The 21,357-nt window shown below is 39.3% G+C and overlaps 1 long non-coding RNA gene across 3 annotated transcripts in view; it reads right to left on the reverse strand.

The window, feature by feature from the left end:
• LOC105491994 (uncharacterized) overlaps positions 1-21,357 on the reverse strand; it is a 123,424-nt gene that overhangs the window by 71,351 nt on the left and 30,716 nt on the right. For all 3 annotated transcript variants that reach the window (XR_011624856.1, XR_011624857.1, XR_011624855.1), the window contains exons 2-3: positions 7,152-8,591; positions 6,974-7,060 (exon numbers count right to left, since the gene is read on the reverse strand). This is a non-coding gene — a long non-coding RNA (uncharacterized lncRNA). The remainder of the gene's footprint in view (positions 1-6,973; positions 7,061-7,151; positions 8,592-21,357) is intronic.

Below are 21,357 nucleotides of genomic sequence, written 5' to 3' on the forward strand. Positions count from 1 at the left end.
GGAATAGCACTCTGATTTTGCTTTGGAGGACTACCCGCTTCAGGTACATTCATGTGTACCCTGCCCTCCTCTAGCCAAGGGCTGGAGATCTGACCCAAGCTAGGCCATGCAGATTCCTCTCCCTGGAATATGACCTTTGAGCAGAGGGACAGGGCTAACTGGCCCTGAAGTGACCATTCGGCAGTCCCTGCTTCCCAGCCTCCCAGTGGCCTTTACTTCCTAGTCTAAGTCTCTTTCCTTGCGTTTCTTTTGGTTAAGTTTCCCCACTTCCAATAAATTATTTCTCTGATCCAATTAGCCAGAAGTGGATTCTGGTGCTTGCAAGCAACAAATGATAACTGATAGAATCAGTGAATTGAAGATTAAAATACGATCTGATTTATCCAAAAGCCTAACAAGAAGGAGTAACTCTGGATATCTCCTATCTATTCCCCAGGCTCCTTTTATCTCTACTAACCCACTCCACAATCTAGGTAAGCAATCTGAAGAATCCCAATCTCTCTTTGAATATTTATCCTGTTCCTAAAATAACGCAGTTTCCCACATTCATCCCCCTGGCCAGCCCCAACATACCTTGCCTACTAAAGGAACCCACAGGTTTCAAGATCCCTGCCGTGTTCAGCCCTAATCTTCCTTTTTTTCTTGTAAACACCCACCTACTCTGCCATAACAATATTGGAATTTTTTATTATTATCATTATAAGATTTCCAAGTCAGCCATATGTCATTAGCCCACTCCCGATCAGTTGTTTTACCTCTGGTTCACCAGCAATCATAGGAAGCCTAATTATAATGTTTTATTTAACACTTGTATAGTTCTTACTATGCACCAGGCATTGTTCTAAGTGCTTTACACATTTTAACTCATTTAATCCTTATTTTTAAACACCCCTGCAATAGAAACATAAGGCAACATCTTTAGTAGCTTGCCAAAAGTCTTGTAAACAGCAGAATCAGGATTCAAATGCAAGTAGTCTGGCTCCAAGTCTGTGCTCTGAACCACCACACCATGGTATTGAGATGATGGGTTTATTGCATGGCCAATTAAAGGGAAGGGCTAATCGTATTTTCATCTGCAGCAGCTGACAGGGCACACTGACAGGGAAATGAGATTAGTCCCTACATGTCAAAAATCTAAAAACATCAAGTCAATTTATGGTGCCCTCCAGACCTCCTACTTTCTTAAACACCATGGAAACAAGCCAAAACAATTCTACAGTAGTTTCCATTTACATTGAGAAAATTCTAATGCCCTGGTGGTAGGTGCCTTTCTTCTTTAATTGGCCTAAAATAGACATGTTAATTTTCTAGAAAGTTTGAAATGTAAATCTAGCAGTAAACTTTTACTCCGTGTTTTAGCCCAGTGCGTCACCACTTCTGGGAAAGGGAGGGAGGATGTTGCTGCCTCATGGCTGACTTGCTAACTTCTCTCTCTTTGGTTCAAGACAACAGATGAAGTGATAAAACCCTGACTATGGGTATGGATGATACACTGAGGCCAGGTGGTCAGATCCCTCCGGAACACAAGGTCCCTCCTCTCTCTAGGATTATTAAACCATCATAAACCCTGCTTCAGAGTATTTTTATTCTCTTTTTGGTATCTCAAATGGCATTTAAAGTTTATTGTAGTCATAACAGTCTTGCTGCATTATATGAACATTTTTACTTCCCTTGAATCTTTACAAGTTTTCTGGAAGAGCATATAAAGCAATAATTTGCATATTGAGTATCTCAATTTACCTGTTTAAACCTAACTTCAATAACTTCTCCCACTGAGTGCTACAATCTAAACAGATGGCTCTTGATTTCATGAAAGCCAAATACCCTACGCTATGGAGAACACTGAGTGAAATAACGGCACATAGACAAAGTATTGACACCAATTGTTTCTAAATATTTCTAATTTAATGTTTCTACAATCAGGGTGAATTTTAATGTTTCTAAAATTAGGGCGAATACCTGAAAGCTAACAGTGGGTATTTCTAGGGAGTGAAATTCTAATTTCTTTCTTGCCTTTTTCTGATTTTAATTTTTTTCTACAAAGAGCATGTATTTCTTTTTCAAAAAGCTCTTTCTCCCTCCTGAGAATATATTTCTTTTATAAATAATCCAGGCAGAATTACAAAGAAGATTTGTCCATACCTTTATTATACTTGTGGGATCATGATCATACTGGACTAGGTACTTAAAAAAAAAATGTATAACTAATAATAAAAGTAAAATGAGTAGAGAACACTCTGCTTTTCATTTTGGAAGCAGTAAAGCAAGATACGTGTATAAATTTACTAAAATAAGTAAAAATGAATTTTCCTTCTTATTCCATAGTTTAGACAGTAAGAGAAAAATCTTCATTTTCACCCGGGAAGGCAGTCTGGTGTCAGAGGACCTGGAGTGTGAATTAATGAGAGATCTGCCTTCTGCTGCTCATGAATGGGTTATGTGAGTTCCTTGTGCCCTGCTTTTCCTCAGCTGCAAAATGGAGATAATCATGCCTAGTCCATAGGGCTGTGAAAGCATAAGTTGTAGCACACAACAGCCAACGAATAAATGTCCATTTACTCATTTAAAAAGCTTACTGCAGGCCTCCTCTGTGTCAGCACTTGCAAGGTAAAGGAACAAATAAAAAAGAAAATAAGGGTGGGGCGCGGTGGCTCACGCCTGTAATCCCAGCACTTTGGGAGGCCAAGGCGGGTGGATCATGAGGTCAAGAGTTTGAGACCAGCCTGACCAACATGGTGAAACCCCATCTCTACTAAAGACACAAAAATTAGCCAGGCATGGTGGCATGTGCCTGTAGTTCCAGCTACTTGGGAGGCTGAGGCAGGAGAATCGCTTGAACCCAGGAGGTGGAGGTTGCAGTGAGGCAATCACGCCACTGCACTCCAGTCTGGGTGACAGAGCGAGACTCTGCTTCAAAAAATAAATAAATAAATAAAGACTTTGTGCCTTTCCTCAAAGAGCTTGCAATCCAGAGACTCAGACAAGAAATCATTTACAATAGAGAAGTTTTAGAAGGGCTAGACATCTTTACTTAAATTTTTAAGAATTCTAACAAGGTATCTTAACTTTAACGATGGAGTTCCGTTTCTCCAGGCTGTAGAAAGAGTTCAGTTTCTCCAGGCTGTAGAGACTTCATCTGCTGATCTGGGATCCCTCCACCTCTCTGAAGCAGGCTGGGAGTGGGTGAGCATCTGTTTATTTGCTGAGCTGTCCTCCATCTGGTCTTCAGTAGTCAGTCTCTGCAGGTCACTGCTGATTCTGTTCATGTTCCCTATCAAAAGTACACTGGGGCCCAGCTCTCTGTTAACAAACTCCCTTGCCCCTTTAAGGTACATGGGATCATTCTGTTCTCTCACACCACACTGGGCCTCAGGAAACTCAGCAAGATTATCCTCTTCCCTTTCCCACTTCCGTGCTCCTCCTGACCACAGGAATATCATTCTCTGATCCCATGCCATGCTGAGCTCTATGGGACTTCACAAGCTCCCTCAGGTCTGTCCACCTGGATGCCCTGTGCAGTCATTTCTACTCTGGGCTCTTACCTCCCTGGGCCCTACACAGGAAAGAAAACCTGGATTCCCTCTGTGCTCAGATTCCACATACCTCTTGGCAAGCTCTGTCACTCTCCTTCTCCCTGTGCTGAGCTTGGGGAAAGCACAGGGCAGAGAGTCTCACTCCTTTGTCAGGGATCCACAGTGTCAGCTCAACCTTTGCTTACTTCTGTCTGAAGAACCTTCTGTCCTCTGGAGCATGGAACCTTTACTGGGGGTGGTTTATCCCAGTCATCATTTTATCTAGGCGCATAGGCCTTTTGATTCCCTACAGGACCCAGACTTTTGAAACTTACAATCCAAGAAAAGAAAGTGCCATCTCTTCTTTGTGCATCAAAAATACAATACCAAAGCTGATAACATAGAGAAGTTATCAGTTAAGGCTTCAGACTCTTATCCTACCATAATGCAGGGGCTAAGAGAGCTCAAGGAGAAATTGTGCCTAGCTCAGCTGGGACACTTGGGGAAGGCTTTAAAGAGAGGGCCCACCCAGAGCTGAGTCTCCTAGGGTGAATCAGAGCTCAGCTCAACAACCTGACAAGGGGGAAGGTCATTCCACACAGAGGGAACAACATGTGCAAAGTCACAGTTAGATGAGTCAGGATTTAAACTTATCCCCCACAATTGTCTAAGCCACATAAATCATATCTCATTTTGAGAATGGAATAAGCACAGACATAGTTGTTGGAACTGGAAGATACCTTAGGGATCATCTAATCTAATCCCTGCATGTAACAGATAAGGACACTGAGGTCCAAAATGATGACCTTTAATCTAATGTTCAAAAACAAATAAGACTAAATTCAGACTTTCACTTTTATACCTATGGTCAGGAAGTTTACTCTCAGTTTGCCCTGCCAAGCCATCCCCTTCGAGCCAAAATGAGCATGAATTATATCAGTACTTGTAATAAGCGTAGTAGTGAGATCTTTGTCAAGGTTCAAGAAGAAAAAGTTATCGTGCAATGATAGCATTAATATTTTTAAAAGAGAAAGTCCTGTTTTCCAGGAAAGTATCCTAGTGAGATAATTTATGCAGAATGTATTACATGTGGATATCAGAATGATGTACTTCTGTTAGGTCCTTTAATGCCCATAACATCTCTTCAAGGTATATACTATTATTTATACCCATTTTGCAGATGAGAAAACTGAGGTACAGAAAGTTAAGTAACCTGTCCTAGGTTATATGGCTGATAAGTGGTAGGCTGGTAGTAGACAGTCAAACCCAAAATAATCATGCTTTTAACCACTACAAGATCATATTTCTCTTCATGCTGTTATTTAACCTATAGATATACAGCAAATACACTTACAAAACCACAAAAATGCACAAATATGTATATATAAGGCTTTTCATGCAGTGGGGTTTGCTTTTTAAAGGACTAGAAATAACCTAAATACCTATTATTAGAGGACTACTTTAATAAATTAAGTCATATCCTCATGATAGGGCCATTTAAAAGAATAGGATAAAGCTATTTGTGCTGATATAGAACAATTTCTAAGAAACAAAACATGGTTAAGTTAAAAATAATAATAACCAAGATGTATATAGTATGTACCTAATTGAGTTTTCTTAAAGGTTGCTATATAAACAATATTGAAGTTTGATTATGTAGAGAATGTTTCTGGAAGTCATTAGTAGTGGCTGCCTCTGAAGGGAGACAGCGAGAACTAGGGATGTGACATGAGAAGGAAATTCATTTTTCATTGTATACCTTTTTGTAATTTACACTTTTTACCATGTAAAAATAAGAGTTATTCAGACTTTACAAACTACATGTTTTAAATTATCAACTAATACAATTTTTTTAATCCTAAGATATCTCTTCAACCTTAAGAATTAGTGCAAAACATACTTAAAAGTGTTTGCAAACACACAAGTTATCACGTATGTATTTACCTATAAGATAGCTCTTTAAAAAGACTAGCCTTCCTAACCCTTGCCAGGATATTGAATCATTTCTGACTCACAAGAGAAAATAGTCAAATGAGTAACAAGCCTGATGCCATTTGATAAGTGGGAGCTCGGGACAAGGAGTGTGGGTAGGGAGTGAAATGAAGGGGGCCCAGGGGAAAGTACCAAAGAGGTAGGTCCCAGTACTGCTAAGATCCCTGCAGTACTGGGACCTTCCTCTTTGGTAAATGTGCGAGTTGTAAGACATAAAGAACAGCCCCCAGTACTGCTAAGATCCCTGCAGTACTGGGACCTTCCTCTTTGGTAAATGTGCGAGTTGTAAGACATAAAGAACAGCCTTCCTATCATTTAAATAGGTTTTTTTGTTTTGTTTTGTTTTTTTAACTTTATTTTAAGTGCAGGGGTACATATACAGGTTTCTTCATAGGTAAACTTGTATCATGGGGTTTTGTTGTACAGATTATTTCATCACCCAGGTATTAAGTCTAGAACCCATTAATTATTTTTCCTGATCCTTTCCTGCCTCCCACCCAGCACCCTCCAAAAGGCCCCAGTATGTATTGTTGCCCTCTATGTGTCCATATGTTCTCATCATTTTGCTCCCATTTATAAGTGAGAACATGCAATACTTGGTTTTCTGCTCCTGTGTGAGTTTGCTAAGGATAATGGTTTCCAGCTCCATCCATGTCACTGTGAAATACATTCTTAAATCTCAACACACACCACATGCCATCATCAATACCCACACGACAAATTATGCTTAGTGATTGATTTAACTTGACATTAAGTGCTCTAACTACTTTCTTTCCACTTGTTCTTTCTTGGTTTGTTTCATTGTGTTCTATACCTATTAATTCAATGTGTAAAAGCTTGATCAACATGGTGAAATCCCATCTCTACTAAAAGTATGAAAAAATTAGCCAGGCGTGGTGGCGCATGTCTGTAATCCCAGCCACTTGGGAGGTTGAGGCAGGATAATTGTTTGAACCTGGGAGGTGGAGGTTGCAGTGAGCCGAGATTGCACCATTGCACTCCACGCTGGGCAACAAGAGTGAAACTACATCTCAAAAAAAAAAAAAAAAAAAAAAAAAAAGGCTTGATCAGATGTTCGTGAAAATTTACCCCTGTCTTTAAGAATCACCAAGTTCCCCTTAATTAGGAGGCTGTGTACTTGGGTAAACTGAAGTGGCCTGAGGGAGAAGGGGAGTGTTAAGGACTAAATGTTTGTGTCCCTCCCAAAATTCATATGTTGAAGCCCCAGTGCCATGGTGTCTAGAGATGGGGCCCCTGGAAGGTAATTCAGTTTAGATAAGGGCATGAGGGTTGGACTGTCATGATGGAATTAGTACCTTTATAATAAGAGACAAGGGAGCCTGTGGTCTCTCTCTCCCTCTGCCATGTGAGGGCACAGCAAGAAGAAGGATAATTTCTTTATTATACAAATTTAATAGTTACATCAGCTAAATGTAAAATGTAGTGAGATGGTTTCATATAAATCTCACCTGAGAAAAAAACGTTCTAATGTTCCTGTTCTGAAGATTACTTTGGCATAGGTAGTCCAGTTATCCAGTAGTCAAAGTGTACTGTTCCTTACAGAAATGATAAAACAGATTAAACAAGTTAGTTCATCTTATGTTGAGGCTGGATACTTTATAAAGAAAAGAGGTTTATTTGGCTTACGGTTCTGCAGGCTGTACAGGAAGCATGGCACCAGCATCTGCTTCTGATGAGGGCATCAGGCTGCTTCCACTCATGGTGGAAGGAGAAGAGAAGCCAGTGTGTGCAGTATCACATGGCAAGAGAGGAAGCATGAAAGGGAGAAGGAAGGTGTCAGACCCTTTAACAACCAGTTCTTTCAGGAACTAATAGAGGGAGAACTCACAAACTCCCTCCCCACATCAGGAAGGGCACTAATCTATTCATGAGGGATCCGCCCCCACGACCCAAGCGCCCCCACAATTTCAACATGAAGTTTGGGTGTATCAGAGATCCAAATGACAGCACAGAATTCACATGCAAATAAATACAACCAGCACAAACAATAAAACAAAATCCACAAAGAAAAACGTGTATCCCCCTAATAATCAAAGAAACACAATTAAAGCAAATAAATGGTAATACCAAATATACATAAAATTGCAGAGAACGTTATACAGTCATACCATATACACTTTAGAAAGCATATGTCAATAAATAGCAGGAACCATAAAGATGTTCGTAATCTTAACCATTATAACTTTTCTGAGAATTTATTCATGAAAAAGTAATTCGACTGAATAATAAAATAAAAAGTTATATATGTTAAGATGTCAATACAATGTTATTTATGATATACATTTATATTTTTATAATATATTTTAATAAGTTGAAGGCTAAGTTGCCAGTAGCAGTCAGCAAATCGGGATAGATACTATGAAATATTAATCAGTCATTTAAAGAAGCAATTGTTAATAAGACTAAAAACATGGATAATTTTAATGTCAAGACAATGTTACATAAAAAAGCATAATATAAAATATTTTGATTATAAATACTATAAAATCTATATGCATGAAAAGAATTAGAAACTATTATGCAAAAATATATATCATATTGAGAAGATACAATTATTAATTAATTTTTAAATGTTTGCTTATATTATTGACATTTATTAAAAATCATGGGAATTTAGGACTCAAAGCTTTGTAAATATAATCTAAATACAAGGAGAAAAAAATGAACAACTTCACAAAATACAACCAATTTCAATCATTGAGCTTGATGGTTATTACTTTCCTTTTGTTTGTTTCCAAAAATTCACTGAATATTCTTATGACACAAATTCTTATGACACGGCAAAAGTTTTCAACTACAGAGACTAACTTCCTAAAACCCTGCCCTAAATGCTATAGCTACTAATTACTCAACTCCAGCAGCCCATTATGGTAAGGATGGCTCCAAAGTTGTTTTCCTCACTGAAATATCTGCTTTAAGCATTGTTTTTTATTTACACACAGAGGGATTTGGGAGCCCAGGCCCAGAACCCAAGCCCCTTAGGGTTATGAAGAAGTACCTCTTAGTTCAGAAGGAAGATTATAAATTCCAACTGTTCTACTCCTTTTCGATATTTGCTTTTGTTGCCTAGAGGAAAGAAGAGGAATGTGTGTTTTCACTTAATATTTATGACTTTTCATCATATGTTGTTTAGAGCAATATGTTTAGAATAGGGGTACTAAAAAACACTGAAGATAGACTTCCTTGGTTTTCAAATAGAATGCAGATAATCCCACAAAATATTATTTGACCTTTTCCTCTACACTTTTATTCTCAGGCTCAGAGTCCAAAATTGTGGTTTCCAACCCTGAAAAAATAATCCCGGAACAGCTGGCCCATAGTGAAACCAGACCATCCTGACCTAGGGAGTGGTTGCCCAGGAAGAAAAAGAGGTATCAAGCAGACCGTGGACATTCACTCTAGAGCTGAAACATGAGCATGATGCCCAGACAATGTTCGCTTCTCCAAAGGCAAGAAGGCACAGACACCAATTAGAGAAATAAGATGAAGTTCTAGTTCCCCTTAGACTGTTTTCAACACAGATGCTTAAACCGAGCGGATTTAATGTGACAAACTCCCAAGGGAAAAAATTATTTTATTTAAATTTTGGTTTGCAAGGAAATGAGACAGTGTTTCATTCACCTTAAAGGGATCATTTAACCCATGAAATAAACATGCAGGCACATGCCCAGGGAATAAAGCAATCTGGCAGTAAGCTTAAAAACAGTACTTCCAAAAAGCATTACCTCTCTGCCTCTTTCCTCCACATGGTTCCAAATCTTCCCCTTTTGCTCAGTGAAACTCAATACTTTGAAAACTCTATTTCTTCTTTTCCATATTTTTCTTTAGTTTGAGATGAATGAGAATGGCTTTTATTCTCTTGGCTTGGTAAATTAGTTGGCAGTTTGTGGAAGTAGAACAAAAGCTGAACTAGAAATCTGAAAAACTGGTTTCAAGTCCCTACTTAGTCACAAATTAACTACATAATTATTGACAAGCCAGTTACCTCTCTAGACATCTATTTCCTCATCTGTAAGACAAGAGGGGTGATCGCTAGGATACCATGAAAGCTCAAAATGTCTGTAACTAATAGGAAAACATATAGATGATGCCAAGAAACCCTAGTGGGAGGGTGTATATCTTTAAAAGCAGATGAAAAGTATTATAGAGCTGGTAAAGCCTTACATTTCATCTTTACCTGGCTTGATTTCTCAGAACTGAATCATTTCATGGGATGCAATTCTCTGAGAACTAAGAGACATATAGATCAAAACAAAGCTCTAAAAATAAAAGACGAACCTATATTAGAAGAGGTGACTGTGAGCCAAGGAACAAATTCCGGCAGCAGGAATTTCAAACATTCTTTAAGACCAAAGCAAACAAGTAGGAAGGAAAAATTTAGATGCCCATTTTAGTGCAGCTTTTCTTCCTGACAGACCACTTCCTGGGGATATGCTTTCATTTCACCAGCTCTGCAGCCTAAAGAAAAAGGTATCCTGGGCCAATTAATTTTCTAAGTCTCCACTGGTTTATTCACCATGTAAGAGCTAAATCATGATTAAGTTAGGAATGAGGAATATGCAAACGAGACACAGAAAAGTAAGAATAAGTATAACCCATAAATAATTCCAAAATCACACACTATGAAATAGTTTCAATCTCTTCCTTATTCACCAAACTTTTCCTATCTAGAGATGATAGCAAGTCACTAAATTTTCTGGTTTAACCTTTGTCCTTCTTTCTTCCCCATCTCAGAGCCAAGGTACTGCAAGGTAAAATATGCCGTCTCATTCGTCATTTTGTATAGTAGTCAGATTCCTTTGTGGGAAGCAATGGAAACTACCCATCTGTACCAGCCAGCCCAGGCTGCCATCACAAAATACCAAAGACTGGGTGCCTTAAACAACAGCAATTTATTTTCTCATTGGCTGGAAGTCTGAGATAAGGGTACCAGCATAATTGGTTTCTGGTGAGGGCTCTCTTCAGCTTGTAGTGGCCACCTTCTCACTGTGTCTTTACATGGCAGAGAGAAACCAACAAGTTTTCAGGTGTCTCTTCTTGTAAGGGCACTAATTCCATTATGAAGGTCCAAACCTCGTGACCTCATCTAAACCTAATTACCTCCCAAGGTCCCTAACTCCAAATACCACCACACTAGGGGGTTAGAGCTTCAACATACGTATTTTGAAGGAACACTATCCAGTCCATAGCATCAGTTAACCTACAAAAGAAATGGGCTTGTTAAAGGATATTGAATCACTTACAGAAACAAAGAGAAGTCTAGAGAAGCAATAGGGAAGTTCAGGGAGTCGAGGTAGCAGGTGCCAACAGGTAGCTCTTTCATGGTGTTCACTAGAAAGAATTAGTTCCAGTAAAATTTTCAGTCTGAGAGTCTCTCGATGTAAAATTCAAACAACTCTCAGGGAATGTGATTAGCCTAGCCTGGGTCATGCAGCCAGGAACCTTGATGAATAGTTTCAGGGCACACCATAGAATGGGGGCAGGGGTGGGAGGATGATGGGCGAATACTACTCTAAAGAAGAGAGATATGAATACAAGGTGGCCAAAAACCAATAAACACCCAGTGTTCTCTATCAAGCAAGAACTTTAGAACGGGGTCCTCAACCTCTGGGCAAAGAACCAGTAGTGGTCCATGGCCTGTTAGGAACCGAAGGTGAGCAGTAGGCATTTTATATATATATGTAAGGTGAGCAGAATGAGCACTACCGCCTGAGCTCCGCCTCCTGTCAGATCAGTGGCAGCATTAGATTCTCACAGGAGGAGAAACCCTATTGTGAACTGTGCAGGCGAGGGATCTAGGTTGTGGGCTCCTTATGAGAATCTAACTAATGCCTGATGACCTGAAGTGGAACAGTTTCATTCCGAAGCTGTCCCCACCCCCACTGCCATCCATCTGTGGAAAAACTGTCTTCCAGGAAACTGGTCTTCGGTGCCAAAAAGGTTGGGGACTGTTGCTGTAGAAGACAGATCTTCTAAAGTTGGGTTTCAATGCCAACTCAGTCACTCATTAGCTGGTCTTTTGGGCAAATGTATCAGACTTTCTGATTATTTTCTATTTGCAAATGTTATTGCATTTTCAAATAGAAAAAGTGATATCAACCTAATGACAATCCTATGTTGACTAAATAAGTTACAGAGCACCTACTGTATCCTAAGTGCTCAATACAAGTCAGTCACCTCTCTTCTCCCTCTTAAACATGCCACAACAGCTACTGATTCACCATATAAGTCTATACACACAGAATTTTCTTTAAAAATATGAAATAAAACACAACTTGTATTTTGTGTACATATCATACTGTTATCAGTGTTGTATATGTAAAGCAATTATCTGGCATCAAAGGGATAACAGACTTTGAGTCAGACTTAAATGAAAAACTTTTGGTAAGTGCTACTGGACTAAGATAGGAAAGTCAAGTTTTAACATTAGAGGCCTGTGGAATAAACAATCTCAACGACAATACTGCTCATCATTTCTGAGAGCCACAAATAAGCCCTCTGTTTGCTAAACACAAGTGGTCATGTTCCCATGAAGCCCTCTTGCCACAGGGCTTGAATTTGGGATTTTGACTAGAATCTCTTGTCTTTGAACCTGTTGAAATTATATGTGTGCACACACACAGGTTGAAAACCACTGCCTTAGCCAAAGAGAGCAGATAAAGCCCTATAAACCACGAGCCACTCTCAACATTCTCTTTCCTTTGAGATTGACTCACTATCCCTCATCCTACAGTGTGTCCTACTTAACACCCACAACAAAAGTAGCAGCAAATGCAAAACACATCAGAAAGTACACAGCTATGCCAGGGATATTGCTGATCTTGTCAAATTATTTTAACAGTGAACCTTTTTTTCTATGGAAATTCTCCCTGAAACTCAATATGTAAAACAGATTTTAAAGAGACAAATGGGTTTCATGGGCAGTTTACATCTTAGTTGATTTAAGGAAAATGCTTCTCATTTTTTGCAGAAAGGCTGAAGCACCTGTAAGAGCTCCTAGAGTCACTTAGAAGACCATTTAAGTCGTGAAGACACTGGTGAGTAGCTCTCCTGCAAATTCATGTTCTCCAACCACAACTGCTGCTAACCTTTGGCTGGCTTCCTTCCTCCTCCCCACAGTGGCTGTTTCAAAATTGTTTGTTCAAGTCCTACCTGTTCTTCAACCCCTTACTCCCTGAAGAGTATATGGACTCCACAACCACGAGGGTCAGGCCTTAACAACATAATTACCAAGGCTTCTTTCCTCCCTCCTCAAGCTATAATGGTCTATACCCCACCCATTCATAGCTCCTTTTCTATTGTTTTAGTGTTTTCCCAACACCAGGCATTCAAATATTACCTTCATGACTTTTGCCACATCTGTAGTATTATATTTTTTATCAATTTAAGTTTTCTTTTCTAATCAATATTAGTTTTCTTTATATCAATTTAATTTGCAATAAAACCTTTCATTGGAAAATTTTAAACATATATAAAAGTAGAGAGTAATATAAATTATGTACCCACATACCAGTCAGCATCAACAATGACCCATGACCAGCTTCAACTTATAAACAATCGTATCTTCATTTAGACCCACTCAGTTGCCCCACTTCCAAATATTTTGAATCAAGTCCCAGTCATAGCATTGCATCAATAAATATTTCATTATGTATCTCTGAAAGATAATGGCTTTTTAAACCATTCTTTAAAAAAAAACTTGCAGATAAGGAAAAAGGAAAGAAACAAAAGTAAGGACCATAATCCCCAGAGTAAAACAGCATCCAAAGTGAGAGGAAAAACCAGAAAGGTGAGAGACAGGCAAAGAAAAGTAGGTCTAGGCTGGTCAGGAAAGTCTCCAAAGATTGAGAACAATAGGCCTGGTGCAGGAAAACTTTGGGTACAGGTGAGGGCTGGTGCATGAAGCACTGGTAGGCCTTTGGGGAAAATGGCAGTGCCATTGGTGGGTGGGAAGGATGCCTAGGAATAGGGATGGAAAAAAGGAAAGCAGAGGAACTGACTCAGGCCTGGGGACTGATATAGGAGTGCTAGACAAGTGATTCTACAATCAGAAAAATACCAAAAAGAACTGAAAGGGACTGGAGACAGAGAGAAGGTAATGGTGGTGGTAACTAGGAGAATGATGTGGCTGGGAAAGCATAGAGCTGGGACCTGAGACTCAAATGGGGTGCTGGTTTGGGGAAGGGTTTATCGTTAGGAAATGTAGGGTGAAGTGGGCTTGAGAAGGGACACTGGGGGGATTGAGGGAAGGGTGGGTACAAAAGGATGAATGCTGTATATTGGTGGGGGCTGAGGAGAGGCCCACAGCATGTGACTGTCTACCCTAAATGGGTCGTGATCTTGGCCTAAGGCAAAGCACCTCTGCGTACCACCAATGAACTCCTGCCTGGGAATCCAGTGCCCCTTAGTCCTCACTCTACTCATCTCTCTGTAGCATTTCACTTTCTTGCTCACCACCTTCTTCCTTTGCACTTTTGATTTCCATCACACTGTAGAGTTCTCAGTCTTTGGATTCTCCTTATATCCCCCTACCGCCCCCACCCCCCCCACCCTGCAACTTGTTCTCCTTAGTCCTTGGGTGAGTATTCCTCCTCTTCCACCTGCCCTTCTGGGGCAGATGTTCCTAGGGTTACATACTTCCTGTTTAGCCTTGTCTATTGCCACATCTATAGAGTGGTTATGAAATTTATATCTCTAGTCCAACCTGCTATTTTGAACCTAAAACCCAAATTTCTGTCTATTGTACAATTGTCTCCACACTGATGTGCTGCAGATATTTTCAATTCAACATATTCAAAAACAAAAACTCCATTTTTTTTTCCATCCCACAGATCTAGTCCTCCCATTTTCCTTGCCTTGGCCACAACATCGCCAATCAACCAGCTGCTGAATGAGAAAACGTGGAATCAGTTTTGATTCCTCCCTCTCCTTCACTCACTAACGTAGGCATGTTTGTGGCCACCCAGCATCCTGTGAAGATGCACTCTATGTTTGAAAAATTTCTCATACCGTGAATCCTGTCCCTCTAATATGTGGGTACTATAGCCTAACCAAATTAATACATAAAATCATCACAGATAGTGACTCTGACAAAGGAAAATAATATGGGCCCTTGTCCTTGATTAATAAATGTCTAGTTAGGAAGATGCTTGCATAAATAAATAACTATAAATCAAGTTATGAGCCTTGTGGTAGGTTCCATAGCAGCTATAAACAAGGGGCTTTGGAAATCCAGAGGAAGGAATAATTACTTGACTAGGGATAGTGAGATTAATATTTAAATCACTAACTTTAAGAGGAGTATATTACCCTTCATAATGCTGGTGGGCCTCATCCAATCATTTGAGGGCTTTAATAGAATAAAGGCTGACCTTCCCTAAGGAAGAGAGAATTATGTCTCCAGACTGTCTTCAGACTTAAGCTTCAACCTCAACAATTCCCTGGTTCTTTAATCTGCAAGAATTTTTTCTTATATTTTATTTTTTATAGAGACAGGGTCTTGCTTTGTTGCCCAAGCTAGTCTCAAAATCCTGGCTTCAAGCGATCCTCTCACATCACCCACCCAAAGTGCTGAGATTACAGGTGTGAACCATCATGCCTGGCTTACATAATTTGGATTTGCCAATCTCCACATCTACATGAGCCAAATCCTTAAAATAAATCAAGATAGATAGACTGGGTGTGTGGTGGCTCATGCCTGTAATCCCAGTGCATTGGGAAGTCAAGGCAGGAGGATTGCTTTAGGCCTGGAGTTCAAGACCAGCCTAGGCAACACAGCAAGACCTCCCTCTCTACCAAAAAAAAAAAAAAGTTTTTAATTACCCGGATGTAGTGGCACACACCTGTAGGACTAGTTATTCTGAAGGCTGAGGTGGAAGGATCACTTGAGCCCAGGAGTTAAGGCTACCATGAGCTATGATTGCACCGCTGCACTCCAGCCTGGGTGACAGAGCAAGACCCTGTCTCTCTTTTTTTTTTTTTTTTTTTTTTGGAACGGAGTCTCGCTTTGTCGCCCAGGCTGGAGTGCAGTGGCCGGATCTCAGCTCACTGCAAGCTCCGCCTCCCGGGTTCACGCCATTCTCCTGCCTCAGTCTCCCAAGTAGCTGGGACTACAGGCGCCCGCCATCTCGCCCGGCTAGTTTTTTTGTATTTTTTAGTAGAGACGGGGTTTCACCATGTTAGCCAGGATGGTCTTGATCTCCTGACCTCATGATCCGCCCGTCTCGGCCTCCCAAAGTGCTGGGATTACAGGCTTGAGCCACCGCGCCCGGCTGACCTTGTCTCTTAAAAAATTTTTTTAATTAAAAAAAGATAGATAGAAAGATAGATACACACATACTATTGGAGTATGTGTAAGTATGCATACACACACACACACACACACACACACACACACACACGCTTTCCAGTTTCCACAATCACGGGCCAGTTTCTTAAGTCTTAAATTCTTAAAATACACATATATGTGTGTATATATGTGTAATATAAACATATTTTATATGCATACACACATATATGTATATATACACACACCTGTCTTCCTGTGTGTATATATACATATATACATACACAAATGTATACATATATATACAGCTCTTTGTTTACTTGTATACATATATGAAGACAGAATCAATAGGATGTGTGTGTATGTGTATACATAATATATACATCTGTATATACACATACACATACACACATATACACATCTGGATATACACATACACATATATATATACACATCTGCATATACACATACACACACATATATCCTGTTGATTTTTGTCTTCATGTATGTACACATGTAAACCAAGAGTCATGTGTAAAACTGTATACATTGGTGTATGCATATATGTATATATACACACAGGAAGATAGGTGTGTCTATATACACATATATATGTTTCTATATTATATATTATACATATACACACATATGTGTATATATTTAAGTTAAATATATGCATATATATTTACATACAGTTATATATACATATGTATATACATATGCAAATTAATATACATATATGTTTAATTATATATACACAAACATAATTAAAAATTAGCTGGGTGTGGTGTATACATACACATATTATACACACACACACACACACACATAATCCTATTGCTTATGTTTCTCTGAAGAACCCTGACGAATACAAGGTTCCTTACTAGTCCAGTGTTCCCATAGCAGATGCTCAGTAACTGCTCCATGAATGGACGGAGCTGGAAGGGAATATTGAGAAGGAGAAGTTGAAAAATGCTGAAAAATGTGAGGCAGTGGGACACAGGGACCAGGAGTCAGGGTAAGGCTCTAGGGGGATGGAGCATGATTCTGAAGGTGAGACCTCAGGAATCCCACCTCTTACTCAGTTTTCCTGGACAAGGCCCAAGACAGACACTGTTCATTCAGTATTAGGGGTAATACATAAGGCCAGAGGTTCTTTTGGCTAGATCTCTAAGAGACAAGGGTTCAGACGGGGTAATGGTGAAGGAACTCCCAAGCAGTGAGTCAGGGCCAGGAAATGCTGCTGCCTGACTAAAATGATGACAGGATCGTTATCAAGAGGTGTCTAGATGTGCGTGTAAGTTATGAAGTGTAGGCCAGCCATGACCCTCTGCCCTTCCCACCTGTGCCACCTACATCTTCCCTCACACTCTCCCTGACACCTTTATTTCCAGAGATGCTCCTTACCTCTGGTTGCCTTTCCTCAGCTAGAGTGGCCTGTCAGCTGCTGTGGGTTCCTGGCATTGCCCAGCCAGGGCTGCATTTAAAAGCCATTTCACTCTCTAGTCTGTGCAAATACAGGAACTGTGTAAGCAAGTTTTTTTTTGTTTTTTTTTTTTTTTTTAAGGGAAAACTATAAAATGTGGACAGTAAATTACATTGCTGTTTTCCCCTCCCAGTGCAAAATGGCAGGCTGTTAAGTGGTTTGGAGCTAAGTCAGTGTTTCAGATTAAAGGGAGTCAAATGTAAACCTCACATTACTTCAAGAGCATGAAAAAGATCTAGCCTTAAATAGTCCCTATAACTGACAGAGGGAAAGGAGGCTGACTGTCAGTTATTACTGCTAATTTTGTATTTGCAGATAGATGGAAGGTCTCTGGATCATTTTAAGTACAGGTATGCCCATTTTAAACTAGGCCAATTTAGGAAAATCTAGTCTAGCACACCAGATACTTTAGTAAGTGATTCCTCACATTTCAAAGAATTCTTCACTTTGAAAGCAATTAAAACCATCTCTATGATTAGTAATGGTTTAAAAGTCTGCCACAAATGTGTTCCTAATGATCCATCAGAAAAGTATTTCCCTTACTGAAGGGCCTTGGTAATTATTAAGAGACTATAATGAGCCATATCCACATTGCATTATTTAAAACCCGTATTTACTGGAAGACTATATTGGGCAAAGGATTTCCTACACGTATAAAATTGGCCCCACTGTCAGATTAAACTGTAAAAGGAAAATAAAAAGAAAATAAAGAATATAATCTTAAGAACAAGATTGCTTGAAATCCAAATATAATACCCCTATTACCTATTTTTACATGGCATTAACTTTAAACAAAGGATTGCGTAGCTGACATTTTAGGAGCTTGAATATAAGTTTGTTTATTCCACAGGTGTAGTTTTATTGCTTACTGTATGTAAAGCACTGTGTTAGCCCCTAAAGTAGGTAGAAAAGAAGATGATGCTTTCCCTCCAAGACAATTGGAGAAATAAGGCATAAATATGAGTCACTTAAGAAATAAGAGGGCGGGGTGCAGTGACTTCATGCCTGTAATTCCAGCACTTTGGGAGGCTGAGGCTGGAGGATCAATTGAAGCCAGGAGTTTGGGACCAGTCTGGGCAACACAGTAAGAAAAAGAATTTTTATTAACTAGCCTGGCATAGTGGTGCATGCCTGTAGTCATAGCTATTAGGGAGGCTGAGGGGGAGGCTTGCTTGAGCCAGGAGTTCAAGATTGCAGTGAGGTATGATCACACCACTGTACTCCAGCCTAGGCGATAGAGTGAGATCTTGTCACTAAAAAAAATTAAAATTTTTAAAAATTTAAAAAAACAGGTAAGATCAGAAATTATATAATTAAGTGCCACATTGAAAGAGATATGAAACCTGATCTAGCTGAGAAACAGATAAGAGAAAGACAGGCAAGAATTTGCACTCAAACTGGCTTAAAACCAGCTAGAGAAAGGACCTAAAAATGGGAAGAAATAGGCAGAGAGTACAGAGGCATTAAAAAAAAAAAACAGAAGTCATTAGAGAAACCATCATCAAATAGCAAGCCGTGGGAATGAATGGAACAGTATAGAGTCAACGGGGAAAAGAGAGTCAGAAATCATAAGAGATAAGAGATCAAACCCTGTCATAGCAAAAGGGATGCAGGCTGTCTATCAGAGCCCTATTGTTCAGGCTGACCCTGTCAGCAAGATTCACACTAAAAGGGTATACTACAACTTTTCTGTCTCCAAAGTACTGGCTTGCAAGTGACACTTAAACCTCTTTTAATAATAGACCTAGTTTGAAACTCACAGAACAGTTTTTCATCTTCTCTCTTCATTAACCTGCCTGTACGAGCAGTTTTCTGTCATAAAATGCTTAACAAAGCTTTCACAGGAATGGGAGTGTTCTAGTCTGTTATCTTCCTCATTACACTCTTAGGAGGTGCTCTCTCTGCCCCTGTAATATATTTCCTTAATACAGTCCCTGACTCCACTGAATTCCCCTTCAATTGCTGGAAACTTTGTTCATGATCATACCAGGGACAATACGTGCTCTTTCATAGTCATAGTAAGGGGACAGGCTTGAAAAGGATCTGCAGGTTAATTGCCCTAGAATTAAACCTTTAAGGCCCAAAGAGAATTCACACTCTGGCAACAAGATGAGGGGTTAAACCAGGGTTTAACAGATCCATGTCTACAGGGTGGAGGACTACCCACTTTGTATACCAAATATGCTATTTATATTTCTAGATTGTGGTATCTTTTAGTTGCACAGTGCTTTACAATTTAAAAAATATTCTATCACTTACCTTATCTCATGTTCTAAATGCTTTAAAATAAAAGATGCTTCAAAACTAGAAAATATTAATTTGCCTTACTGTGTTGTAATATATACACAGTATAGAGAATAAGTTTTAAACATACAGCTCAATTAATTTCTACATATATACATATAAATACACACACACACACACCCCATTAACCACCACAGGATATAAAGAATTTCCAGGACCCCAAAAGGCTCTCTTGAGTACCTCCCCCAGTAAGTTTTTTCTTCACAACATTAAAGCTTTTTAAAATAAAAATTTAAAAATTGTTAATCCAAACATTTCACTGATATTTAGGAAAGCTGATTTGACTCATTAACCTACTTTCAAAGTTTTAAGAAATAGTGATGAAAAAAAAAAGCCAAAAACTTATCTGTGTTAATAGTTTACACCAAAAAGAAATGTACTATCCCTCTCACTAAACCCTAACCTTTTGAACTGACTCATCAGGGACTTTTTAACAATACTAAGAAATATTGGTAACAGGAAAAACAAGTACCAGAAGACAACAATTAGCTTTTAAAATGTTTAATCCAGAAATATACCCAAATGCATAGCCATTACCAACATGTGAGGTCAGCGGAAAGAGGATAAAAGGAGTTAAGCAAGGGGACATCTGGCCTGGCTTTTTTGTGAAGTCTTCTGTTAATTTTTATGCTTGTTTAGCTAACTCACATAGCATATAAATAATATAGTGGCATAAATGTTACCAAGGGCAAGAATCAGAAACAAAAAACAATTCCCAGAAAAGGGAATTTCATACCTTTCTGTGAAAGACTGGGTTATTTCAGGCAACTATGGGCTTATACCTGTTTAAATAGTTAAACAGGTGGCTTTCTTCCCCTGTAGGCCACAGGCACAAACTACAGATAATGAATATCACTTGTGAAAATCAGGCACAAGTGAATGAAGAAAAGTTTCATAACTGGACGGATAGCACCAAGAGACTTTACCACAATAACTATCCTCATGGTCAGCATTTAGGCACATTCTGGAATGAGTAAAGGTTGATGTCTTTAAACTTAATTATCAATTTAAATGAAAGTACAAAAATGAAATCTTTATGAGGGCTGCAATTACATACTTTTGCCTGTCATTCAACAGCTGTCTGCAGTACCCTAACGCCAACTTCATTTGCAACAGAATACTATATAATCAAAGTTAGTTTCGTGCAAAAACAATTTAGATTAAGGCTAGAAACTCTAAGTTTATGAGAGTCTCTAACTTTCTCCACTCCCTGAAATAATCTCTGTTCAACCTTCACTCTTATAGAGGGTAAGAAGAGGTAAGAGAACCAAGCATGGTTTTTAACTATCACCTGGTCAATAGCATCAAGAAATACTGGAGCCAAAGCAGAAAAAAAAAACTACTGTCTCTTTTCTACTATTTACCTCTTTGTTCTCATGACCAATAGAACACACAAATTTAGGTCACTTAAAATCCTCTAATAGCTAGCCAGGTGCGGTGGCTCAAGTCTGTAATCCCAGCACTTTGGGAGGCGAGACGGGCGGATCACGAGGTCAGGAGATCGAGACCAGCCTGGCTAACACGGTGAAACCCCGTCTCTACTAAAAAATACAAAAAACTAGCCGGGCGAGGTAGCGGGCGCCTGTAGTCCCAGCTACTTGGGAGGCTGAGGCAGGAGAATGGTGTAAACCTGGGAGGCGGAGCTTGCAGTGAGCTGAGATCCAGCCACTGCACTCCAGCCTGGGCGACAGAGCGAGACTCTGTCTAAAAAAAAAAATCCTCTAATAGCTAAATGCATCTTTAACAAGTAACCAAGT

Source organism: Macaca nemestrina, chromosome 6 (genome assembly GCF_043159975.1).
Source record: "Macaca nemestrina isolate mMacNem1 chromosome 6, mMacNem.hap1, whole genome shotgun sequence".
In the NCBI taxonomy this organism is placed as follows: Eukaryota; Metazoa; Chordata; class Mammalia; order Primates; family Cercopithecidae; genus Macaca; species Macaca nemestrina.